The 27,559-nt window shown below is 39.9% G+C and overlaps 1 long non-coding RNA gene across 1 annotated transcript; it reads right to left on the bottom strand.

Annotated features, from left to right (window-relative positions):
- Positions 1-357: 357 nt before the first annotated feature.
- On the bottom strand, positions 358-5,970 carry LOC146304815 (uncharacterized). The gene is made up of 2 exons (XR_014769244.1): positions 5,749-5,970; positions 358-609 (listed from the first exon to the last, which is right to left on the bottom strand). It is a non-coding gene; the product is annotated as an uncharacterized LOC146304815 (long non-coding RNA).
- Positions 5,971-27,559: the final 21,589 nt, after the last annotated feature.

Here is a 27,559-nt window from a genome sequence, read left to right as displayed (position 1 = left end):
TGCAGCACATTTGAAGCACAACAAAATAAAGATGCTGTGCACTAGTAGCTGTTCTGGGTCTGCAAGTTTCTTAGCTTAAGCTTTCCTGGTGCACCTTGATCATACATTTCTCTGGCACCAGTAAGATAGAGCCATCAATAATTGATTCACCAGAACAAAATGCGTGCGCTCTTCAAGGAGGTGGCTGGTGTCTGCAGTCATTGTTTTATTAGGCATCTGAGGACAAAAAACAAAAAGACAACACAGTTCCAAACTCCAACACTTCTTGCCACTTTCTTTTACTTTGAAGTGGAGGAAAAAGATAATTTCAATGGAATTGACAAGTCCAAGCACAGCAGTTTATCTTTTTTTTTAAAAAAAAAGAAAAGCAGTCACTTTGCAAAACACCACACAGAATTCACATTATACAGTAACCTCAAATCCTTCCAAGGAAATTTGCTCTCAGAAACTGCACTCGGTGTGGTACATATGTACGGGGGAGACTGGGGATGGTGGCAATGGATTTCTCTCAGTTTCTCGGAGATGATTTGGACCTGTTCTCATCCATCCCATGTGCTCAGCTGGTCTGTGTTGAAAAGAACCAAATTTTGAAGATGGTTGCTGGTGTACCTGCAAAAACAACACGTTCATCTTAAGTTAGCTGATGTTAAAATAACTAATCCTCATAAATCACTGATCAGTTACTGGAAAAATCTTTTTAAATAAATGCAGCAGAAGCAGCAACTACCATCACTCAAGGTTGTTGCTAATTGGAGAAATAAGACTTGTTGCAACCACTCCTTGTGTCGCGGTGTTGGATTTTGTTGGTTTATTTCCTGTTTTATTTTGGTAGTTTCTAGTCCTCCCCTCGTGTGTCCTTTTTTTACTTCCTGTCTTTGTTCTGTTTTCCCGCCCTTTCTGTTCACTAATGATTTTCACCTGTCTGACTGCACTCACCTGTGTCTTGTTTTCCTTCCCCTTCCTAGTGTATTTAATCCTGTGTCTTGTCGTCTTTCCTTTGTTGGTTCATTCACTCTCACTCTCTCGTCTCGTCTCCGTCTTGGTCAGTGTTTCCCAGTGTTTTTGACTCATGGACTTTTTGGTTTTTCTCCCTGCCTGTTTTCGGATTCTCACGCATGTAAGTTTTGTTTTTTGGTCTTGAGTTTATTAAATATCTTTATGAACTCTACCCCCTGCCTCCTGTTGTCTGCATTTGGGTCCTCCTCAAAGTTAAACCGTAACACCTTGTTACAGCCGTCCCCAGTCTACCCTACCGTCTTCAGAGCAGGTCGACCGAGCTAAATGGAAGGTCAAGGTTTATAGTTTTAAAACACAGACATGGAGACTTATCAAAGTGCAAGAGGTTGAAAGCATCCATTTGCAATAAATGTTGTGTGTTCTGTAAAATGCAATGTGATGTTCAGGGCCGGCCCTGCTTCTCCCGGGGGAAACACACATGCATTTTACATGATTCATGCACGTAAAGTGGCCACTAAGTCGAGGAACAACTGCACTCCGTAACAGCCATGTTGGAAATGAGACATGGCACATGGCTGCAGCTTATAGCCGCCGTGCAGCAGATCATATATCAAGAACCAGGCAGGAAAAGATGCAAACGCAGATTATTGCTATAAAGGCAACAAGGTGTGCAAACAGGAGGGAGGGACTCTCAAAGTGAAGAGAAAATAAGAGAAGCGGGGAGAAACCCATCTGGAATCTCCTCTATTATTAGAAGTGATTTTGCCTCTAAGGGGGATGAAGAAAGAACGTCCCTGCTCATTACTGTAAAAGGGGGACAGCAGGGGGTGTGCGCGCAATGACAGCACAACCGCTGTCACATACTTGATCCTGTTTTATTAACTCAGCATGGCGAGATGCTCCTCGTCTCTGCAGACCTACGGCTCGCGCCTCGGACAAAATGAAGCGTACTTGATGAAGATCTCAGACCAGATGTGAAGATCGCTTCATGTTAAAAATGTTCCCAATGACAGTGAGGCTGCGTTGCATCAACAAGGATACATTTTAAGTCCAATTAAATTATAGTTTAACTTGCTGCACCAAACATCCAGTATTAACTTTAATCTTATACTCTGGGAGATTCAACTTTTACAATGGCTGCCTGTTTGGGATGGATTGAGCAAAATAATCAAATTCCTCAGAGAAAGTTAATCAAAGAACATCGTAAAGTTTTATGATGCATCGCTTCTTTGATGCGATAAAACAGCCAGTTGCTGCCAGGCAGTCTCCTTTTTGCTTACTGTGCTGCTGTCCATTTTTAATCGTCTATTATTTGGCCATTTTATTGTTATTGTTCTTTGCTCCATTAATCCGGCCAACAAGTTTTCCTCAAAGGAGAAATAAGAGCTTCTCCAAGAGATCAGAATTAGGCTAACTAACATGTTAGCTAGCTAGCGAACAATATAACATTTTGCTAACTTTTTAACTAGAAAACAGTGTAACATTTTGTTAACTTTTAGGCTTGATAGCAATCAAATTCTTCAGTTAGCTTGCAAACAATGTAATGTTTTGTTAAGGACTACAAAGCAGCAAAAAACAGATTTTACAGGACCTGACAGGGCTTTAATTTATTTCTGTTTATTGAAAGCTAAATTCTGGGACGTAAACATCCATATTGATTAAACTCTATTTAAATTTACATCAATTAATTTGGACTTAATACACCAAGATTAGTTTTTCAATGTGTCACAGAGCTCTGCTAGATTTTAAATCTGGATTAACTCATTTTAAACCTAGGTTTTCTAATCTGTGATTAGACCTAATCTTAGATTAAACTAATCTTTGTTGGTCCACCCCTGTCTTAAAATCTAAGATTGCAAAGGTTTTTATGATGCATCCAGGCTACATAAGGGTTACTGTCCCTTGAGGACGTTTGCTCCTGCAGCTCAGATAGAAAAGCAAAGTATAAAAGGGATGTATTCTAGCATTCTATCTGGCAAAATTATACCTTCTATAAATATTAAGTTTTCATTATAATCAAAGAATCCATGTTTTTATAAAGAAGGGAGTTGTCAGAGACAAATTGGCATGTGCTTAATGAGACCGTAATCCCAGCAGCTCTGTCAATTAATTGACTGTGAGGTTAGATATAATAAAATGGGATTAGATGAAACTCATTGTCCTCTGAGGACTCTCCCATGGCTCAATTAACTCAGCAAATAACCTGAATAAAATACGAGCACATTGCAATATTAATTTTCAGCACAGAAACGCAGAAAAAAATAAAGGGACCATCTACATCCATATGTGTGCATATGTTTACATTGTAAAACTGTGGTCCTTGGAGGAAACAGGACCGTTTGTGGCTGTAACCTGGCAGGAGGTTTTGGCTGCAGTCGCCACACCATCGCTCTCCCCTTTGTCTCTTTCTCTCTCTCTGGCAGAGCCGAGCCCTTTTAACCTTTTCTGTCTGGAACTCAAATGAGAAATTTAGTCGCTCACCCTAGGAACCGAGCTCATTAAAACATATTGGGCTTCAACTCATACTTTTAGTATCCAGGCCATGAATATGCATTATTCAAGCACAGGACATTATCTGTCTCATTGTGCTCCCTGGGAACGTTAGTTTTTAACCTAAGGGCAAGGAAATAAATATGTAAAATATTTTTTTACAATGTCATCCTCGTAATCATGAAAACATTGTGATATTTGCAAGCTCCTTTTAATTGCTAATTTATTGAGTTATCCCAAACTGAGGTTAAATGGAGTCATGGTTTGCCATTTTTTTTTTGCTGCAAGGAGACTTTTTATTGGTAAATGAAAGGAAACCTTTACTTTTGTATTTTATCCTCAGCTGTTATTAGCTTGTATTATATCAAAGAGAAACTTCATGCATGCGGTGTTAATTATATAATCGTAAGCTGCTTGTTGTCCCTCATTCTCTCCCATCATGCCAACAAGCCCAGAGGGGGAAATAAAGTCTGCTGCAACTGCCTTTAAGAAACTGCCAGATGCTTTCAGAGGAAATCACACGTTGCCCTGCCTTTACAATATGCATCCGCTGCACTGTTCTGTACATTCTGTCCTGTTTGGGCAAATTACCATGCATGATGTAATCAGCCTGAGAATTGATTACGTGACTGTCAGATGGCTGATAATTTAAAGTTCCTGTGAAGTCAAAATTGGAGCTAAGAGCTGTATGTGATGAAAACACTTAATCACTATGTGTCACCTGTACCCAAGTATTTGGCCCAGTAAAGACAAAAGGTTGATTTTTAGGTATTCTCTGGTATTTTAACAGTCTTTTCCTGGAAAACGATTAAAAACTATTGATGACTCATCCTGCACTTGGGGGTGTTACTAAATGTGTGTCCAATGAAACGCTATCTTGCCTATGAGCCACTGGAGTGTGGAAAGAGAATACCTCTGTTCACAGAGTGGTTCTGGGGCATGGGCCTCATAGTACAAAAGCTCTGCTTTATAACTGTATTCGCTGATTTGAATGAAATCGGATCGTATTTTGTGGTTTTCCCTCTGATGTACTCTGTCAGCTCAGCCTGAAGTCTTGGTGATTTAATTCCAGAGTTTCGTGATGCAGAGTTGTGGCTAACAGTGACTGTTATCTGCCGTTAGCAGACAACATAACCGGACTCAGCAGCCTGGGACGAACACATTCTCCGACAGCGACAGGGAATACAGTACCAAGGTGGTTTACGGAGTTTCCTAATGGAAAGATGGCTTTACTTGTTGCTAAAGTACCTCAGTTAACCACAAACTGTCATTAGCTTGGTTAGCTGTGTCGGGAGCCAAACCCAGCAGGAAAACCACCTTGATAGTGTAGCCTGTATCTTGTTGTCATATGTCAAACTGGCCTATGTTGGTCTCAGAGGCAGTTTGGGTACACAGGAGTTCTCCATCTGGAGTTTGTCCTGGTCTGACCTTATTCACTGTGAGGAAAAGTCAACTAATATGGCCGCGCTGCTTCCTCCTTCCTATTTCCATGGGCCACTTCAGGTGAATAACAGGGGCCATTTCAGCCATTTCATGGGAACTTTATATTTCATTTCCAGTGATTCAGACCACTGCAGACTCCTTCACTCTTGGCCACCAGCTTTGGGAAGTTTGTGTATCACTCCGCATTTAACAGCTAACCTGCACACAGGGAGGCCAACACAAAAAAAAAGTTCCCGTCGGCGCGGCTCATTTGTCACCCTGATGATAATCTATAATAGCCAGGTTGCCTGCTTGTGTGGGCCGTGCTCTGCAGCAGCCTGGAGACTCCCGTTGCCATGCATATTTGGCAAACAATATCAGATGGTGAGTAAGCATAAAAAAGAGAGAGAAGGAGAGAGGGTTTGGATTAGGCGAATGCAGAATAATTTCTGATGACATTGCTCTTACTAACACAGTTCCACATCATTATGTTTGCCTGCCTGCAGACTGCCAGCACGGCACTGTGCCACAAATATTGACCGACGGTTGTGCCTGTGGTTTGATTACTAAAATCTGTCATCTGATTTGCCTACCAGCGTCTGCTGCTTGTCTGTTAAGATGGCCCAGTGATGATATTATGAATTGTCCTGGAGTGACTTATATTGGGGACAAGAAGAAGAAAAGAAGACACGAGAGGCAAAGTTAAAGCGACATGAAATGCAAAACAGATTAAGCCGTTTTAAAGGCCCAGTCCCTAAATTGGTATTAAAAATCCTTTCAAACCAAGTCCAGCTGACTCTTCATAGAGAGCAACTCCCAATGTTCTGCAAGGTGAAATTACTGATTTTGTCTGTGGAATTTGGTTGGTTTGACTGATACCTTTTGTTGCTGACTCTGCCCACAGCAGGACATTGCTGAGCTGCCACGGTGCCTCTCTCCGCCTCTCCAAACTGGTGGCATGCCGGTCGCCATCTACACCGAATATGGGTAAGTGCCTCATTCAGCCCCACGTCAAATACTCTAGGTCCTATGGTGCAATGTTTTGATATGTGGGTCCCTGTTTTGTTTGTATCTCTTGCTCTGCTAGTATGCACATGAGGACACCAGCCCAGTATACTACACGGGGAACTGGTTTTTCCACATCAAAGTGTGTTTACAGGTCTTGGAGAGTACTACTGCAAGTGGTATAAAGCCTTCCGTGGCTCCAGAGGGAGCCTTGTGAAGTCTCATAAACTGGTTGCAGCTGAAGACTACAAGTTTGAAAAAGTGGGGGGAAAAAATACAAGTTAGAAAGAAGTGAGCTTGCCAGACTTCTGTAGCCCACTCCTCATCTCTCCAAGAGGTTAGCCTTTATAGGCTTGAGGCTACCTTAGCTGCTGCTAGTATAACACACATAAATCTTTGACTTAACTGTTTGTGGTCAAAGGACAATAGCTCTGGTTCTGCTGCATCGATTTTGATCCTATTTTCATCCACTGTGAGTTCTTTTCTAAGAATCACCCTCACATTGGATGAATGTGCAATGCAACACTTAGATCCAACGCTAACATTCAGTGCAAATGCAGTGCTGCAGAGCAGTTGACTTGAGTCAACTTGGAAAAAAAAAAAAAAGACTTTCAACTCAACATTTACTTTAACACCAATTTGTGACTTCACTTGTGCATGAGGCTTTTGGCTTGAAATTACTTGATACCTCCCCCCAAGCCCAAAGGATAAAAAGTATGTGCCATAAATCGATTAATTTTCTGAATCAGCGGTAACACTCTTCATTCCCAGCAAGTTGCCACTTAATTCCTCAGATCCACTTTGTTTCAACCAATCTTGCAGCATCCAATCAAGTTGCAAGAGAGAAACATGTAAAACGAATGTTGCTTACTGAGCGCCGAGATCATTTTGCTCATGCAAAAAATTATGAAGTGGTCAAAAAGAATGAATGGCAGTGGGCTGAAAATGACACACTGAGATGCACAATTTCATTTGACATTTGAAGTTGCAGAAAGTTTAAGACTTGGGATTTGACTTTGAGTGCAAAGATTTGAGACTTGTTTGCAACTTGCAAAACAATTGTCAGAAAGTGGAAAAAAAAAATGGTGCAGAAGTTTAGGTGTTGATCTGACTTTTGTGCAGGAGACTATAGTTCACATCTAATCACAGGCACGCAATGAACACTTGGAGTCAGGTGTTGATGTTACGTTCACTATGTTATGTACATTCGCTACATCCAACAAATAAATAGAATTTAATAAGTGTATAGGAATGGCATTCTTACACCAATTTTCCTTATTAAAAAGAAAAATGCAACTCTACACATTCTGAATTCAAGTTTCTCTCTTTTACTGAGCTAAAACTAGCTTAATTGCATTGTTAACTCTCAGAAAAAGATTACTACTTTAACAAGCCAACATGGATGTAGACATGAAGGTTTCAACATAAAAAAAAGGAAAAGAAAAATGGCTGTGCAACCAAATACATTGTTGAGCCTCAAAGATTTTTTATTGTGAAAAAACACAAACACAGAAAACATAACTGTTTGTTTACAAGACAACCCACCAAGAAACCTTTAAGTTAACCTCTTAATAAACCCCACTGACCCCCCGCGAGCAAGTCATTACAAACTCATGCTGTGCAGCCAAACATTGTTCAAACCGCAGTACTTAAATTCCAGTCAGGGTCCCAAAGTTTCCAAATATGTCAGGCTACATGTGGGGTGGGGGGATCTGTAAAACGGTTCAAAAGAAGTCTAGAATATGTCTATTTGAGGGAATGGTTTCTCCTTAAAAATTGTGTTTGAACATTTCATACAGTCAAACAGTGTGGAATCGAAATTTTTTTAACCACAAAGGAGAAAATATGTACTATATTTACCATAATAAATCATAAAATGACTATGATCTGTCATCAGAGATTAAGGAACTGACAACAACAGTGCAGCTGTGGTCTCCTCCTTTTGAAATTTCTATTTTGGCCCATAAATTGTGATACTGTTTGCCCATTACACATTAATTAGAGTCCAAATTAAAGCTGAATGTTTGCCAAATCACTTAGTATCTATTTAAGAGTCAAAATAAATCATTCATTATCATTTTAGAAGGAGTAGATGTTTATAATGGTTAAATTGAGCAATATGTTAATAGAGTTTGGCAGGAAGTCACTGAACTCACTTGAGTGTATTTTCAGAGCAGTTTTTTCAGGGTTAGCTTTACATTGACAGTTATAAGGACTTGTTGTTATGAATTACAGTGCCTTATACTCCTGCAGGGTTCCTGCAGCCTGCCTGAGCTTCCTCAAGTCTGTGGAGGAGAGTGTGTGGGTTTACAATTCCCTTCAACCATAGATAATATGTTTGCAACAATTTCAGCCGATTTAAGATACAGTTTATAGCTCCAACTCACTATTTGGACTGCTGTACTAATTTCTGACAATTGTTACACATTGCTACTTTAAAATTAGAGTGTTAATTTAGTAAAGTAGTAATCTGGGAGATCCAAAACACACATTCATTTGATATTTTTGCTGCTCGCAACGCAAAAAAACATCACAGCAATTTAGCACTTATCACAAGAGATCACTTGTCAATCATCTACACGTTCGATTGTTTCTGAAGTTTGAGTAGGAGTTGTGCTTTTTTTTTTTTTCTGCTCATTGTTCCTTTTGTCGTGGATTCTCATGCTAATTAGCCCGCTCTACTGCTGATACCAGAAATGTAAAGCACAGGGACGGCGAACAATGAGAGGATGTGTGGCAGCTGTAATCAAATTTAAGCAAATGCAGAATTCCACAGAGATGGCAGAGTGGCAGAGTGAGACGCTAACTTGTTTGATATTAATTTAAAGCACAAGCAGATGTGATGTTAGTTTCCAGCTATTACAGATAATGGAGCGATCGCTTATTACGTAACATTAATTTACCCCCCACCGTCCTTACAATGGTCCAAAAGGACCTGGTTCAGAGACTCTTGCCCGCTTTTCACAGACTCCTGCTGTTTCTCCTCTGCCTTCCTCCTCACCACAGGTCGCGCAGCATCCTGCCAGTGTTTGAGGACACAAGCTTTTGTCAAAATTTGTGGATGTAAACAACTCAATAAGCTGACAAGAACCCAGCCTGCTACAATAACAGTGTTCTGTTCCCCCGCGGCTCTATTTGCTTTCATGTTTGTATCTTAAGAGTGTGGCTGCTCTTAGCTTTAAAAAAAAGAGTGAATTTTCTTCCAGCACTGGTCCCACAGTTCCCTTGAACTTCAAAGGGCTGTAAGGGAAACTTTCCTACATCTTGATGCTGTGTTCACCTCTGTGCCACTATCAAGAAGGCTCCATCTATCTCCATCTTCAGCGACTCGCTGATACGGACTTAGAATGTATAAAGATTTCTCTTGGTGATTTTTTTTTTTCCTCTCTGATCTCGCTTCCACAAAACTTAAATTAGAATCACACCAACACCTGCTGTAGCAAAGCAACTAACAAGTGACCAGGCTTGGGGGGAAATGGATTACATGTAACAGTGTGACATTATTAGGATACAAATAAAAAGTAACTGTCCCATTACAGTTCCAAAAAAAAGAGGTACTCACAATTTAAAAAAAAACAAGGATTATTAGGAGGATTATAATTCAAAATACATTTTAAAAGAATCTGCCTATGTTAAGTTGCCAATTCCTTAGCTCTTGAAAAAAATACTTTTACTAATTTCGCCATTATCTTGTCTCAGCATCTAATTTAACCGCTATTGCTGGCTTCACAGACTAAGAGCAAATTTTTGCAAAGTTATCTCAGGGCGCTTTTCAAATAGAGCAGGTCAAGACTGTGCTCTTTATAACCCAGTTTTTCCCACCAAGAGCAAGCACAGAGGCAAATGTGGCGAGGAAAAACTTCCTTTTAACAGGCAGAAACCTCGAGTGAGTCCAGGCTCTTTATAAAGGCCAGGGTGGTAAATTTACCTACCTTGAATGCAAAATGAGAATAGCATTACGTTACTTAACAAAGTACATTAAAATGTTTATAATTACACATTACCATTGCACATAACAAAAATAGGAATAGCTCAACAAATAACTGATTTTACTGACATTTTTAATAGGTAATAATTTCATCAGAATAAACAATCCCAACCCTGGAAGTGACATATGTTAGTCTCATTCATTGCATGCTTGTTGTTAAATTAGATTCAGTTCTGGCAGGGTTGTGAGCATGGCGACTCGAGTGGGGTGGGGGGGTTTTATCACCCCACGGGCTGAGCTGATTGGACCGGCTAATCAAAAGATACAATTGGGGTGAATGATGAAACGCAAAATCGAGATGTCTGCTCGCTCTGATATTTGCATTTTTCCATTTAAGCCTTTCTCCGCGAGACACTGTCACCTCATTCAGGCTCCGCAGCCTCTCAGAAATACAGTTCATTTTAAAAGTGATGTATGATTAGCTCTGCCAGCCGCAATCCTAATTGAAATGAGTTTCGGCTGTGCGGCAGGGGAGCCGGGGCAGGGACGCACAGCTGTGCCCGTGCCTTCAATTGGTCGGAATCAGTTGTTGGTCCCATTTCACTCCACGGACTAATGATTTGCTTGCAGTGAAGTGTTGGAAATGCTGATAAGGTCATGTGAGGGAAAAGTTTGAGCGCTGCAAATTAACATGGAGCGTGCTCATGTTTGCTACAAAGGAGCTGTAGTTCTCATTGGTACAGTAGAGAGCAACACTCAATAGAAATCAAGTTAATTTGCACCTCAATGCTGCAGCTACAGTGCGCTCTCCTGTATTTACCCATTCAATTTGATTCATCTCCACTGATTCATAACATTATTGTACCAGTGTGTTTGGTACTGCATCAAGATCTGAAAGTAGAAGTGAGCACTGTGGGTGCAGCAGTGTCACAAACAGTACGATCTACAGTGCGGCAGCTTTTTTTATTTTTTTTTTGTGAGGTAATGGGAAAGTGTGTGACAAAGCCCCAAAGCATTTCCATCTCACCTTCGGAGTGGCAGCACAAGACATCCACCCTTTTCTTCCTTCCAGTAAAAAGAGATTTGTCTTCCTCGTAACCCCCCTTCCTGCTCCACACAAGCGGAATCAGGAGCTTGTTTGGTTGCTTCAGGTCTGTTTTTGCAGACTTCTGCACAGTGACTGATGTATAGCCTCTGCAAAGTAGGAAATTACTGAATTGAATACGGTTTGTCTTTTTTTTGCATTTTGGGTACAGGGTGTGAATGGGTGCAGGGTGGAAGGATATTGGTTTATATATATAAAGAATTTAATGCATTATTGAAGCCAGTGGCCCCAGGAGTACACACTTGTTGCAGGAGGTAATGATGAAGACGCAATAGTGACAGCCATTTAAATCTGATTTGCAAATTATTTTTGTTGTTTCGTTGCTGCCAGCGGCTAATTATTATTCACAGTGGGGACAACAATGTGTCATCTTCTATTTGCTGGGGGATTAGGGTGATATGGCTTGAAACGCACATGTTTCTCACAAGGAAAGGAGATGCCGACGGCCCAAACATTACACTGGCACTTCATTCTGAAAGCACTTCATTTTGATAGCTTTAGAATAAGTGAGCCTGGAGGCATCACCGCCATAAAACCTACTATATAATTGAAATGCTAAGAATCAAGCTGATACTGTATGTTCCTTCAGTTCCGTAGCTCTGCGTTGTTTGTTAAAGATAATCTCAGTTACATTTCTCTTAAATGTATCATAGAGTGGAACTATGGGGAGCAAATATTTGTCCCTTTGTTCTGCCTCCCTTGCATGCGTCTTTATTTCATCTTTCTGCTGCTCCTGCTGTTTCTTGTCCTGAAAAAAAAAAAAAGATTTTCAAAAACTTTGGGACTCAATTGCAAGCACAAAGCAAATCACTGGCTCTGTTTTTTTTTTTTTTTTCAAGTGTCATGTTTATTTCATTTTTTATTTTTCTTTCTTCCACACCAGAGCTATCATACTCTTGCTGGTGTCTGCGTTGTGCAAAATGCAAATATGATTCATTCCATGTTAACTGTGGAGCATCAAAGTCTGGCATAAATTTGATGCTGCAAACAGCATAAGAAATATGTGTATATATTAGCGATATCCAGCATGTAAATTACAGATTCTACTTACATTTTCAGGCACTTGCTCTTATCCAGAGCAATTAATGCTGCACAGTGATCGCAAAGCGGGTCAACTTAAGTGGCACTTTTTTGTGTGCCTTTATCATAAGTTTACCTCAAAGGCTTCACTTTTTTTAAGAGGTGGGTGTTCAGTGTTGTCATTAAAGGGTAACTCTGGTATTTTTTTTTAAACCTAGGCCTTGTTTTCTCATGTTTTTATGTCTACGTGACTAATGGGGACAACAATTTATTAAATTGGTCCAGTACTGAAGGAGCCGGCAGGAGCAAAACAAAGCTGGGTAATCCCTCCAGGCAGCCGGGCACCGTCAAAGTAAATCCGCTAAAAATGCTTGGTTTGGCCATTGACAGGTTCAGATTGTTATTCTGTCTTGGCAACATTATGGAAAGGATTGCAACAGAGATAGACCTGTTTTTAACAAGATACATTTGTTAACAAGAAAGAGCTGTTTTATTGCTCTCGCCTAACTAACCAGACTCCTGTCACCGTCATCTTCATTCAAACTGGGCCAAAATAAAATAAAAGCAACGACCTTTTGGCTCCACTGTTCCAGCAATCACCAATTGACAACATTAGATTGATTTTCACATCTACCTCCGTGAGTAAAGGGTTTGTTTCGGCCAAACCGGAGTTGGTGGTTGTCAGAATGGTGGAAAGACTAGCCAAGATGGTTTTGGTGAGTTTTATTTTGTTTTTGTCAGATTTTTGTTTGCACGAAGATGACAGTGACAATGATAAAATGACCGTTTTTGCAAAGAGAGTCTGGTTAGTTTGCCGAGAAAAGTAAACTAGATGGATAGCTTACTCTCTATTCTGTGTATATCTGTCTCTTTAGCAACCCTCTCCATAATGTTGTCCGACCTCTATGATTGCAATCCGAGCCTGTCAGTGGCAAGGACAAGGATGTACTTAGATGGTAAAATTGCCTGGAGGATTACATTGCAGTTCAGCTTTGCTTTTGACAGCTGCAGTGCTCCAGCTCAACACTGGACCAATTTCAAAAACGGTTGTTCTCATTAGTCACTTGGACACAAAACCATAGGAAAAGAGGGGTTGGGGTTGAAAACTACCAAGTTTGGTATTTAGTGCTTTTAAAGACCATGAGGGAACCTCTGGTTCTGATCTCTGCCCGGAGATTGCAAGAACAGAGAATAGCCTTTGACGCATGTTTCTAAGGACCTTTATGAGCAGCTTGGCCTCGGGGCGAGGAACTGGAGAGACCTCGTCATACCACAGGGTTTCACTGTCGCCTCGAGGTAGACAGGTGGCAGCCCATTGTTGGCTTTGTGTTAGCGTCTGGGCCTTGAACTAGGCGCGATCAAGGGTAACGTGACACAAATATTTGGATGAGTTGAAGAGCACCTGGATAGGTTCAGCTGTACGGCCAGCCAGCAGGGCACCGCGGTGGCCCATTCTGCTGTTGGCAAGTCCGTAAACACTCCAGAGTATCCCCCAGTGACGGCAGGTATGGACACTGAAATTTGCTCTGCGTTGAGTTTTAAAGTTGCCGCTCCAGGGGCCTCGATGGTGGAACACAGCTCATTAATCTTAGGAGTTGTGATCTTAAAATAGTAAGGATGTGCGTAGGTTTCACAACTGCTCTGTGTCATGAGATCGAGACTCCCTAAAGCGCCTTCGTTCTCAATGAACAATACCCTCATCTTGCTTTTAGCAATGAGTACATATTTTGTTTTTGGTCCCCTTTTTTGCCTTCATCACAGGCAACTTTCCCGCTTTAGGAGAACTGATCCCTGGCACCATGTTGACTATGTGAAATGTCTCTCCATAGGAAGTCACTTGTGTGATTTTTTTTGCTCCAGGCATAGCAGGCAATGTGAAGAAAAAAGATACAAATAAAGTTGGCTCCCCTCTTTCTTTCTTCCACTAGCTGAGCCAATAGCAATTAGCTTGCAATTTGTTGACAACATGGGGTGATGCTTTCATGCCCATGAGACTCAACTGGTCTGACGCCTGAGTTTCAAATTCACTTTGAGAGAAGTGGTACCATAAATATGGCTTATAATTCTGACATTTTATCAAACTTACTTGTCTTTGCTCACTGTGAGGTTTAACACCTACAAACTGTGGCTTTAAATGTCAATGCTGAAATTTTCCCAAGACTTATGGATCAAACCACTGTCACCTTGGGCCGTCTGAGTGTGTGAGTGAGCGTACGAGGGAGTACGTCTTAAAACAGGTGCCGCTTTTTTTTTTTTTACTGCGGCTCCAGAGGCGTCATCCATCCTGGCTGCCAGATGATCAGTTTTTCCAGTTGGATGTGTGCCACTACATGACAAATGAAACATTACGCACTGATATTACAACCCAACAATACTCCTGATGTTTATAATGCAAGGCTTTAAATCTGTTGCAACCCAGCAGCTCTTCCACAGCGCATGAATCAACAAGTCTGTGAATATGAATTGTCTTTTCCCAGACATATCTGTGCAGCTTCAACTGTCACTGCAGCTCAAATTACTGTTTGTGTACTTCAAAACAAACCCTGATCTTTTTCTTAAACTGACCCAAGTAGTTTTGTTGCCCAAACTTACCCAAGTAATTTTGCTGCCAAAACCTAAGTGATTTGTTTTGTTTCCTAAATCAACCCAAGTAGTTTTGTTGTCTTAACTTATCCAAGCAGTTTTTTTGCCTTTGTTACTTTATTTTGAAAGTCTACCCTGAGGTACCTACAGTGTCATAGCTGGAGGGTTGGGCCACTAAACAAACTGCTTTGTTTTGACAAGTTGGGAGTGAAAATGTGTTGACGTTACCATTGTCCTCACAAAATAAACACTTTTTCTGTGCAAACATGTTTTTGCTAAGTCTACTGACAAACATACTGTAACACTGTAATTGCAAAACATACAAGACTGAACTAACAACTGTGCAAAACAGGCAAACACCCAAAGGGCCCAGAACCCCGAGCTCCTCAAAGGTGTACTGTACGACAGTTTGTTTGTGGTTATTTAGCTCGCAAGCTTTAACGCAAGTTCAGGTCCAGTCAAGATAATATTTATTGCAAAACCCTGGACCAAAATTACCACAATGAGTCGGTTCACTGGCAGAGACAGATTGAATTTGTGCTGAGCTTTCACAAAAACTTTAACTGTGGAACTCTGATACACAGATTTGGTGCAGTGACTAATTTAATACTGGTTTGAAAGCACTGATAAGAGCCTGTCTCTTATATTAACGGTGCTGCGCAACCCGCAAGTAGTGTCGTGTCACTAAATTTCCAGCACCTTTTTCACAAGAATGAACAGAATTTAGCTGCGACATTTACTGGTGTTACTGGGCAGCAACACTGGGCAACCTACCAGCATCTGTGTGTGTGTGTGTGTGTGTGTGTGTGTGTGTGTGTGAGAGAGAGAGAGAGTCAGCAATCAGATGATCACACTGTTCTTGCTTTAAACCATGGATAAAAGGACCTAATCAGCAGAGAAAAAGAAAAAGAAAAAAGCTTAAGACCAATCATGCAGCCACAGAGGAAAGTTGCATGAGGTGTGATTGGTAGATTATCTGCAGTTGCCATATTTTAATGCATTTGGATACATTTGTCGGCGTGTATTTCTGCAAGCATGATGCAGGCTATTGCAACAGAAAGGTGTCAGAAGTTAAACTTCTCTCCAAGGGTCTTTACTGAACCCAAAGGGGAAATAGGTGCTCCAAGGTAACCAAAAAAATAATAATTTCTCGCGTGTACAATAGCACTTTCTGTAGATAGTGAGTTTGAGTTTGGAGAAGTGAATGCATTTCTTTTTTTTAAGATAGTAATACATATTCATGAGAACCACCTACAATATCGCACTTTGTATGAGTTTATGTAAATGACTGTTAAGTTAAAATTACCGGCCTCCACTTAGTTTCTGTCTCTTTCACTCTTTCCCACAGCATCTTTTCAAGTCGTCCAATTTCCCGGCTTAAGCGCTGTTGTGGTATTAATTATACCTCGAGTCACGCAGAGTGAGAAACAATGCTGCCATAACAGAAAATTGCCAAAAGGTTGTGAATGTTCTGCAGCTTCACACCTTTGACATTTTCTCAAAGTTTAAGACGAAGGCTTTGTGCAGAGCCTGTGGGCATGCAGGGAAACATAATTGCTTGTAAACCACTGTATTATGCCTGAAACAACATACAGTATTGTTTTCCACTATGAATAGGGGAGACCAGGGGAAATTGCAATTTTTTTACATTTACATTTCCTTCATAACTCTGACTACTTGAAATATACTAGTCATCTTATTTTCTCTAATAAGAACAAACTATTATATTACATTTAATCCAAGAAGTCCAAGTGTTACATGTGCCATCTTGGCTAAAAAAATTCTTTTAGATATCAGGCATCATATTCATTAAAACAAAAGTCTATTTCTATAATTTATGCAGACGTCTAGGCAACTATGGTAGTGGTAATTAATTTTAATTATGTGACTTGAGTTTTTAATGATTTTAAAATTAAATTTAGTCATTTATGTTCATTGTCTAACAGAAAAGTATGTTAGCATAGACAAAAAAGGTGCTAACATTGGATCACGTGCAACTGTAACGCTGTTGCAACTGCCATGTTAAAGTATTGCATGCTAGCTAGTCAAATGTATATTAGCACAGTTTGTTCATGTTAATTTTTAACCAATAACCTACAGATAAAATTGATGTAAGTTAAATTCACGGTTGTCTAAACCTTCATTTTTCATTTCCTCAAAATCAGTGTTTTGAAGAAAACTTGAATATCCTACTGAGCATGTGCAAAGCGCCATCACTCTTGTTTGCTTCTTATTATAAAAACTGTTACAATTGCCCCTGTTACAATTGCCCCGGGTCTCCCCTGCTTTGTTATTCCGGACGTGAAAGCAAAATTGTGCAGGATTTTTTTTTTTTTTTTTCTTTGCAATACATGATTGGTTTATTGTGATAACTTTTTTCTATTCATTATGCAAATGTCCAATTAAAACTCAAAGCTTAGGAAGAGAGGAAAAACAAGGCTCTCACCTGTGAAAACCCCTGCTTTTTATTCTCTTTGAGAGTTTACTGCAGGAGCGTTCTGTTATCCCTGTTTTCCTCTTTATTTCCACCTCAATTTATTGATTTTATTCTCTTATCTATTGGCAGACGCTGCAGAGCCATTACTCCACTACATCCCCATTGGCAGCAATAGAACCACGGGTCCCAGCGCCTAATCAGTCCGCTCTATTCTCCTTTTTCTGCTCAGTGCAATGGCAGCTCAGAGCCTGTGCTTTACGTCTACATCCACACATACCTCTAATTGCCAGTGCCTGTCTTTTCTACTGAGTCATTAGTACCGTAATGCACTGTGACATCTATCTTTGGGCCAGAATGCTGTGCTCAGCTCGCTGTGGTCAGTCGTGCCAACAGGAATGTAAGCAGGAGTCTGTAATATTAGGAAGTAAATCTAAAATATATCCACACATAGCTCCTTTTCTCAAGTGATATTTTTGGATTTGTTGAGATCATATTTCAAGATAATTTGGAGATGGGATGAGTCTTAGCCGGCCAAGCTACTCATTGGCTCCAGTCTCAATTAAATGTGTGATTTATATATTTTAATGAGATGGAAAAAGCAGTCACTTTTGAGAGATGGTTGTCATTACCAGGAAGCAATGAAACCATCATCAGGAGGTCAAATAGGAAGAGGAAGTTGTCTTTCTGCAGTAGATGAAATTAAAACTTTCGCAGTTTCTCGCAATGATGAAGTGACAGAACCAAGGAATGTTTTAAAGGATCAGTGTGCAGGATTTAGTGGCATTTAGCAGCAGATGCATCTAAAAAGAGTAAAATAAATACATTTATGGACCAAATAAAAAAAAAAAAAAGTGACTTAGCACCTTTTTTGTTTCAGCAATACATTGATCATTTAAATTTATCATTTGACTAACTCATAATCAGGAAATTAACTTTTCTACCAAAACTTAGATGAGAAGATTGATACTGCTCTCACATCTGCTATGCTAAATGTGGAGCTAGGACAAGCAGCTGATTAGTTTAGCTTAGCTTAGCATAAAGACTAGAAGCAGAAGAAAAGAGCTAGTCTCGTTCTGTCTAAAAGTGAACAGGACTACAAGACAATGTCAAAACCTAGTATATGACTGGGCTGTGTACAGGTGTATTTTAATTTGAAAAGAGGGCTTTTATTTTGAAACTGATACAGGAAGTGATGACATGCATGATCCATATTGGGGAAGTCTGCACTTTGCTGGAAAGCTTGTTTAGTGCTTGAAACAGTGTCCCTAGCATGAGCGTTACCTCCTGAGGACATAGTTGAGGACTGTGAAAGAGCAGCGGCCAGTGGGGAAACTCCAACTCCTGACTGATCAATGGTGTAACTTCATCACTCACACAGTAAGTCAGCCACAGATTTTCTCATTTATAGTGCTGCCCCCACCCAGCTTTCCTGTGGCCCTGCCAAAAAGAAAAAAAAAGGCCTACCAGCACCTGTAAAGCTCATGCATCACTTGTTTATTTATAACTTACTCCCCTGCTTTCAGTCTTTATGCTAAGCTAAGCTAATTAGGTGCTGGCTCTAGCATCCTGTTTAGCATACAGACATGAAAGAGGTAATGATCTTCTCATGTAACTGTCAAAAAGTGAAGCATTTCTTGGAATGATCTGCTTCCTATAGGATTTGGAGACGTTAATAAGCCATACGAGTACTTTTTATGCAGCCTTTTATTCAAATAGTATAATATTGAGGAGAAAATGCAAAATATAATCAAATGTCACTCGTCTTCTGGGTGATATCCTGGAATTACTGAGATAATATTTCAGCACAACTTGGAGATGAATTTAATATGACTTCCCACTTTAGTCTGAGTTAAAGACATTCATTCTTTATGCGTTTTATCATACTGAAATATAAATCTGCGCAGCACTTTAACACCAGTGAATTAATTTAAGATCTTTTCAGGCAGCTTGTCTTTAACAGGAACCAGTGGAACGATCAGGGGGCCGACCTGGACTGGCTTCTGCAGCAGGATCTGCAGGGAATCGGCTGCACGCTTCAAAATTGACATTATCAATGAAGCCCAAAGCAGACAAATTCTCATAAAAATGTCTACATTTGGTAAAATAAAAAGCAAAAAAATTCAACAAAAGAGCAAGAAACACACTGAGCAAGCTGTAATCACTACAAGTCAACATATGCTGTTGTCTAAAAGTGCTACACATAGCATATTTAATTGTGCATAATCATTTAGTTTAATGATCCAGTATCTGAAGGCTCAAGCTCACGATAGGTGTTCTTTGTGCACTGGTGTAGCACTTTTTGGCTATAAAACTTATTTCATAGCCCATCTGTTGTGCTACCTCACTGTTCCTGACCCCGGTGGTAAATGAGTTTTCACAAAGCCTATTGTTTGTTCTTTCATAGATATACACATCCCGGGACACAACTCCCTGGATAATACGCTAGAAGTTTGGACACAGTTTCTGCAGCGCTGGCACAAACATCCAAAGCCTTTAGACACAAACTCTCAATGGCCCCTGACATCACCTAAGGCCCTTCATTTTCAGCATATTGGATTCAGAGTTAAGCTGGTGTAACATAAGAGTATAAAGGCTACTGGTGAAAATATAGGAGGAGCTTTAAAGGTGCTAAATGGAAATCTTGACTTTAATTTAGAAGCATGTGCAAGGTAAGTGGGATGCTTTGTACAGATTACCGGCAGGACTGCCACCGTTGTTACAGCTCACATCTTGCTGCAGATGAATCTTTGAGGTAAATGAAAAAAACGTGCTAGGTTTTCAGCAGTAACATGCAGAGAAGTCTTTGCTTAGGTAGAGACATAGGCCTACATTTAAAGGAGTTCATATAAAAACATCTAAGTCTAAATTAGTAAGGCTAAAAATCAGATGTTGCACTGGTTTGGCTTTTCTTCATAAGACATGTAAAAAAAAAATCTTGTAATCTAATAAGAAATACGCACAATCATAGACTGTTCTTTAAAACCGTAGCTAACAACCGCATGCCATCAAGACGGCCTTTAACTGGCGCAACTGGTCTTTGAACCTGGCAACCATCGCTGTATGACATGCAAGCTAACTGGTTAGCTCAGTGGTTTTCGAACTTTTTTTGACGCATACCAAAGAGCGAGCCAAAATCTCAGCTGTGAGTATTAGCCGATCAAAGGTAGAGTTCCCAAAATTTGGGGGGAAGAAAAATAATTAAATAAGGCATCAATCAATCAGGGCCTTTGATGTGTCACACTCTTAATAAGTCACACCATCCAGCAAGTGCATGATTGTTTGCTTTGTTTGAGGTTTTTAAAGTAATTGAAATTTGAAGTCACCCCAGACATGAACTTTTTTTAAGTTGGCTGAATTGCAAAAGACAAGTTGAGGTCATTTTTAATGATTCAAAACAAATAAACTTTTCTAAGCTTAAGATAAGCTTAAGATAGTAAGTTGAACAAACACCTCTTCAGTCAAGCTATATTAGTTCTGTTGTACTTGAGAAAACTTCAGTAAAACTTACTTTTTATTTTTTTTACAGTGTATTTGGAACAAATTTTTTTGTAAATATGTCATTGTGTGTTCTTTTCCATTTGGTGAAGTTTAAAGTAAAACTAGTTCTCGGTCCTGCAGGATTTAGCGGCACTTTAGCTGGGTCAGTGTTTCCTCTGCTTCTCTCTCTCTCTCTCTCTCTCTCTCTCTCTCTCTCTCTCTTTCTCTCTCTCTCTCTCTCTCTCTCTCTCTCTCTCAGCAGCAGCCAAAGTCCTCCACTGTGTCTCCCTGCAGAACGTGACATCACCCCGGGCCTTTTTTATCTGCTCTCACTCGTTCTAGTTTGAGTCGATACTTTGCCCCATCACCCACGGGGAACGTGATACTAAGCTGAAATCTTAACGGGAAAACAGCTCATTGCGTCACCTAATTTGGGACTGAAGATGTTTGTATAATGACCTATAATAAAATGCAGCCATTAAATGATGACATTAAAATTGAATTAAATCCTAATAATTAACTTCCGTCCAGATATACACATAGGAAATTCTCTTTCTACTTTCACTTTTCAGGCAATAATTGGGAGTATCGCCGCACGCTTCAGAAAGAATGTAGAATGAAACAAAGAACAGAGGCTGCGAGATCAAGAGATAATTTGCAGAAACTTACATTTATTCTTCATTGTCAGCACGCTATGCATCAACGAACACTGGAAAGTTGGAGTAGAAGTCTTGTGGGAGTGAGCTAAAGGTAGTCGTTTAGGCTGGTAGCTCATCCAGAAAGTCTCCGGCTTCATGTCAAATGATGAATAAGAGGCAGAAGAGACGCTCCGCCGTCGTTGGTTATGGGCCTAATTGGCCTCCATTTTCAAATCTGTTGCAGTAATGACACAGAAAAGAAAGAACAGTATCATATCAGTGTCCTCACACTTTTGAAAGGAAAATGTCCAGGGGATTTATGCAATGACACATCCTAATGAAACACATGATGTTCTTTCCAGTTGAAACATCACGTCCATAATGATAATTATAGCCATTATCTCAGCGGGGGTGTTCTTTATTGTGATGCTGCGCATGACCAAGATGCACGTGGCGTAGCACTTACAAAACCCGAGTAATCACAGTGAAGTATGTTATTAGGGGGTTTTATGACTTTTATATAATCTTTTCTGATTACTGTCTGATTTGTTTTTTTCTGTAGTTTCTGCAAAAAGGAAAAAAGTATTCAGTGTATTGTTGACTGTTTGTTGCTAAAACACTGTTTTTTGTAGCCAAGCTAGCGACGGGTGGTAAATATGCAAGTTTTATTTAATCAAGTTCATTAAACTTAAAGTTTCTAGCATTAATTGCATTTTTTTTAGAAAACTTCAGAACTTAAAGTCTTTTGACTGGAAATGATGAGCAGAATGAAGGTAACTCATTAAATCAAGTTTAAGAAACTTGATCAACGTTTAAGCAGACTTCCCATCATGCATTGCTTGAAACGTGATAAAAACTTGCTGTGTCTCTTATATTTTAAGAAAAGCCATTGTTCCTTGCATGTGTGACTGAAGAGTCGTTGGTTCAACTTAATATCTTAAGGTCAACTGAATTAAAATCAAGTTTATTTGACTAGAAATTTTTTTAATCATCACAAATTTAACTCCGATTCAGCCAACTTAAAATTGGAGGGCAGCCTGGACACTAACTTTTTAAAGTTAAAACAAATAGTTTCTTTTTACAGTGCAGCGCTGCCAGCGGCTTTGGTTTGGAGTGAAATGTCACTAAATTTGGTAAAGTGATTGCTCTATTTTCTCTCAGGATGAATTGGACATCAGCCTCAACAGTTTTTAGTGTTTAGGGGCTTTGTCTACCAAAGCTTTTTTTTCCCCTGCAGCCAGCCTTTTTTTTTTTGAAGTGTTTGCAGTGGGAGTGCAGAATATTTACACGATGCTACAAATGCCAGCAGCGTTAAGAGGTAGCTGAGCGCTGCATGTTTGTTCGGCAGCATTTGAAAAATGTTCAGCTTTGGGTAAAGTGCTGCATTTGTCATTGTTATCTTTTACCCAGGTGTCCATCACAGTGGAGGAGGACCGGGACAAGATCCACAAACTGTGTCCTGCTCATACAGTACTACAGTACTTACCCTCGTCTCTCCCTACGACCTCACCTTCCCCTTCATCCACAGAAGTAACTTGTCTGTTGCCTCCATGCAAATTCCACATTATTACAACCAAAGCATCTCACATGCTGCACCTCCAAAGTAAGTGCCCAAGAAAAGCACCTGCTAATTAATCTGCCTCTTACTGCTAATTAGCAAGTATTAGCATGCCAAAATGCCATGCTAAAATGTATGCATCATATCTGCTAAACATCAGCATGCTAATATTGTCATTGTGTGCATGCCAGCATGCTGATTTTAGCGTTTAGCTTTAATCATCCGAAAAAGAGCCGTGTTGCATGACTGTGGATTCTTTGTCTGGTAAAGACATATTCTAATGTGAGCCAATTAGATTGCAACACAGATTACAGTAGCCTACAACCAACTGAACATGAGCAAACACACATTAGAACAAAAACTACAGCTGTTTTTACATTTTTTACCAAAGTTTCACAAACTACCTTTCTAACATTTAATAGTGCTCTCACCAGGAAAAAGCAAATGAAAAGGAAAAAAAAAGCATAAATCCGTGTTTCATAACTTTTAGAATATAAAATGCATATTTTATAAGTCTGGGGTGAGACAGCTGGAATTAACCTTCCCCATTTCTGTTTACAGTTTGAATAAAACCCACCAACCACAACCACTTTTACAATTCTTTCATTAATGGTAATGGCGAGGCACAGTGTTGTTCAGATCTAAACTCATCCAGTTTGAGATATTAAGTTGTTAAATTGGGAAAAGAATCCCATTTTCTCCTCGGCTAATGCATCTTTTAGCAGTGCTTTGAAAATCCCCTGTGAGGGTTATTTGAATATCAATAAGCCAAGAGAGTGTGTGTGTGATCAAAAAGCCTCCAGAGTCAAAAGTTTGCAGCCGAGCGCGGATGACCCAGACAGATGGCAGCTCTCAATCCCTGGACAGTGAAAACGAGACACAAGGCAAAACTTGAGAGGGATGAAATTTGAGCGAGCTTAAGAGGGTTGTGTTTCTCTATGAGAAGGGGGAAGGAAGAGGAGGTGGGTGGGGGGGGGGGGGGGGGGGATACTCTGTCTGCTATTGCGGGGAGATTCAGACAGATTAAAGACTGGTATTTATGGGAGAGGTTTGTACTGTTAGATGTTTATTTTACAGCTGGGGTCTGCGCTTCATGAGACCTTGCAAGGTCAACCTACCACAGTAAAAGGGAATGCCACTCAAGAACTTGTTTTTATGCCGGCCAGTACAGTGCAAAAAGTAATATTTAATTCTCAAGCTAGAGGGCAGAGAACTGGAATTGCTTTCTGTGATGGCTCACATCCAGATAGGTAAGAACACAATTTGGCTCATATAATACACACTCCATAAAATATCTATCAGTCCCAAACTGAGTATTCTTTGCTCCCAGAAGATGAATATTGTTTATTAAAATAGCATGTAAGCTACATTAATACATGCTATAATGCAGAGCACAATGTTTCAAGCCACAGGGGTGTAATGTATGAAAATATGAATTCCCCTTTAACAATTAAAAATGAAAATGAAATAATATTTCATGAAGATCGTCTTATTAGTTTTTGGAAAAATGCTGATGCCTGATCTGGCGTAGCATTTCCCGAGGCCATGAAATTAGGACCTACATGAGCACCCACATGCTTAAAAAGTTTGAGAAAGTATGAAGTTCATACATTCCCCGGATCGGCCTCCCGTGAATCGTGACCAAAGATATTCATCATGGGCAGGCAAGTCAGAAATGGCTGCTTAACAAACTGATGGCACCATCACAAGCTGACAAGAGTGGCAGCAGTAAAATGTTATGAAGTGACAGCATGCTTAAATTTGCATAATTAGCTTCAACAGCAGCAATTAGGCCGTCAGGAATCTTTCATCAAAGGCAACAAAGTCTTTGTGGATAAAACGCTTAGAGGATAAATAAGGACATCAAACCAGTATTAAATATAATTTTAACATGACAATATGGGATACACATCAAGTTAACCTATAAGAGCTAAACTCAGATCTGATCATTGTTGATGCAGGTGCAGGCAGTGGTGAAATTTAAATCAGCCTCCCATAAAGTGAGTGATCCTACTTCAAACCTTGTTAAATTAACTCTTACCTAAGTGAGGAAGAGAACCAAAACACACAAAAAGCAGTTTTGTGCCTGGAAACAGTGTTATCTGCTCTCCAAAGCATATAGTCCACACATTGACCAGTTGTGGAGAGCATAAACTTTTCTCAGCTTCCAAACCCTGGATCAGTCTATTCTAAATGACTTTACAACTTTACAAAAGTAACTTTGCAAACTTTACAAAATAATTATTAATAGTATTAACCTGCTAACTAACATTAGCATGGGGGAACAGCAGTTGCACCAAAACACATCCCTGAGGAACCCCTGTATTGATCTTCAAGAAGTCATGTAGTACTTAACGGAGTAACCCAATCCCGATATCAACCTTTGAGGACTCACCAACTTTAAGATACGTTTTTGGGAAGTTTGCATGGGCTTAAGTGCCGTCCCATTCCTGTTTCAAGCCCTTGCAGACGTACTTGCCAACTTTGAAACATAAAAAATAGGGAGGGCTTTGAAACCAAAGCGGGAGTTCTCGGTCTCCTTTGATTCTAATAACACAGAAAATGAATCTTTTACTAAGGGTATGTTCGTTAGGCAGCTCTTTCTTTTAAAACTTACGGGAATACTTTTTCTCCACAACGTCTGAAATTTGCAGCAGAGAAACAGCAGACTTTTGGGGCTGATGCATGCCGCACAGAGCCAGAAACAGGTTGTCTCGCTGAAAACGAAAATTTCTGTCCTGTGTCTATTAATCGCTAAAGGATATAGAATCAGGGCTACAAATTACTAAATTTGTTGATGGATGATGATGATACTTTGCATTTTTTTGTCATTTTGGACAGTTCTTTGACGCTACAACAAGATACAGAATATTGTAAACTCTAGAAAGTAGTATGACAAGACCTTGGCGCCTGCACCTGACCATATACCTGTCTGTTTCAGGCCTGCACAGAAACCACTAATGTACTTGTTTGTTGGACGGATTTCTGTCCAAAACTTTTTATCTTTGCATTTCCACCCTGAGTGTATACCTCAAAGTAGTCATCAGTTTTTTTTCCATAAACTGTTGACAACCTGATCAAAAATCCTGTGATGATGTTCCAGTTTGTTTGGGATAAACACAAAATGGAGATTACATGAGCAGCTGCATCACTAAAAGGGAAGAAAAATGCTCATCAGAAACTCCAATGAAAAACACATTAGGGGTTTGACTGACAGTCTGGGAGGAAGAACACCGAATCAAAAGTATCAGAAAAAATGAAATCTCGGCGATCTGTGCTCCAAACAATGATGTCTTTGAACAGATCGATATAAAGACGCAAAACGCAGTTGAGTTTATTGAAAAGATACGCACAATCTCAGCCGGGAAAATAACATTTTGTTAAAAGCTACAACAGATCTGCTGATGTGTAATACTTACTCAAGACATATAAAATCATGAGAATTATTTTCATATTCAAGCCTCTGGGCATGAACGTCTGCTTTGAATTTAAGAGTAGTCATCTTCGTTATTTTCCAAAAGTTTTGGTGTTTCAAAACCACTTATACATCGGGACAGATTTTGAGACAATGGGCCACATAGTTTTGTGTCTTTTTGTGGTTGTTTGTTGTCACTTTCAGTTCAGTTTGCATCTTTGTTTTCATTTGGCATCTTTCATTTTATGTTTCTTTGTGCTTCTAACTTTAAATCAGTCAGGGTTCTCTTTGAGACAGAGGTAATCTAGTCCTAGTGACAATGAAGATGAACTAGTGTGTTAGACAAAGTCCTCCACTGTCTGTCCCGTAGGTGGTGGAGCGAGTGGTCAGAATTATCCATAATGGATAACAGTTTGTTCAGTGTCCTCCTCCTCACCACCGCTTCAAAGGTGTCTGGTTTGCGGCCAATTACAGAGCCAGCCTTCTTAATCAGTTTATGAATCCGTTTGGTGTCTCCGGCTTCAATGCTGCTCCCCCAGCAGTGCACCAGCCTCAGCAGACTGATAGATTTCAAACATCTTGCCTCACATGTTGAAGGATCTCAGCTTCCTCAGAAACTCTTCAAAAACACAAGCGAGACATTCGGAAATAGAACTTATGAAACACCATTATAAAAACTCATCAGCTGAGAAGTGCTCGTTCGAGTTCCCTGAAAATAAACTTTTGGAATAATATATCAAAAACCATTCTCTCCTTTTTTAAATTTTTTTATTATTTTTTTCTGGGAGAACTGACATTACTACGTCTTTGGCTGGAGTTGATAACTTCTGTGCCTTTCTAAAAATCGAAATGAAATGTGATGTTGCCTCTCATTGAAATGTTTTGCAGCAGGACTGGTTCATTTTAATGGAACTCCAATGTTCAGTGATGGTAAAAAGACAGAAAGTTTTAGTATATAGTGCAGCCTGTTTATGGCTCTGAGCCTAAAGGTTCTGTCACAATCCTTCTGTTTTGAAAGTTATCATGTACTAGCATAAAAATATTTAAAGGATGTGTCATTTTGGAGAATATGCCAGTGTTTATGAATTATGTCCTTGGTGTTTTAGGTCCAAGGCACCGGTGGACTTGCACCATTGTTGGATAAAACAGGATAAATGCCCTCTAGGGTGGCTCATTGTCCAAAACAACATGATAAATGCTGTCTAGGGTGCTGTGCCAGTGGACAAAATGTGATTAAGTGTCCTCTAGAGTGGCCCAATGTCCAAGACAACATGCTAAAGTGTACTCTAGAGTGCACTTCCATTGGACAAAACATGATCAAGTGCCCTCTAGCATAGACCAGTGTCCAGCACAACATGATTATGCTGGCTAGGCTGCTTTTTCAGCAGTGAAAATGTGGGAAAGTGACCTCTAGAGAGCCCTTCCAGTAGACAAATGTGCATCACAACTTTTGGCACGTTGATGCCCCACCACTTACAGCCGGTGCCCTTTTTTGTTTATAGTCGCCCTTGACCCTCAGTCCAC

Source organism: Lutjanus erythropterus, chromosome 24 (genome assembly GCF_056507025.1).
Source record: "Lutjanus erythropterus isolate fLutEry1 chromosome 24, fLutEry1.hap2, whole genome shotgun sequence".
Classification (NCBI taxonomy): domain Eukaryota; kingdom Metazoa; phylum Chordata; class Actinopteri; order Lutjaniformes; family Lutjanidae; genus Lutjanus; species Lutjanus erythropterus.
This window is presented reverse-complemented; position numbering and strand designations above follow the sequence as displayed.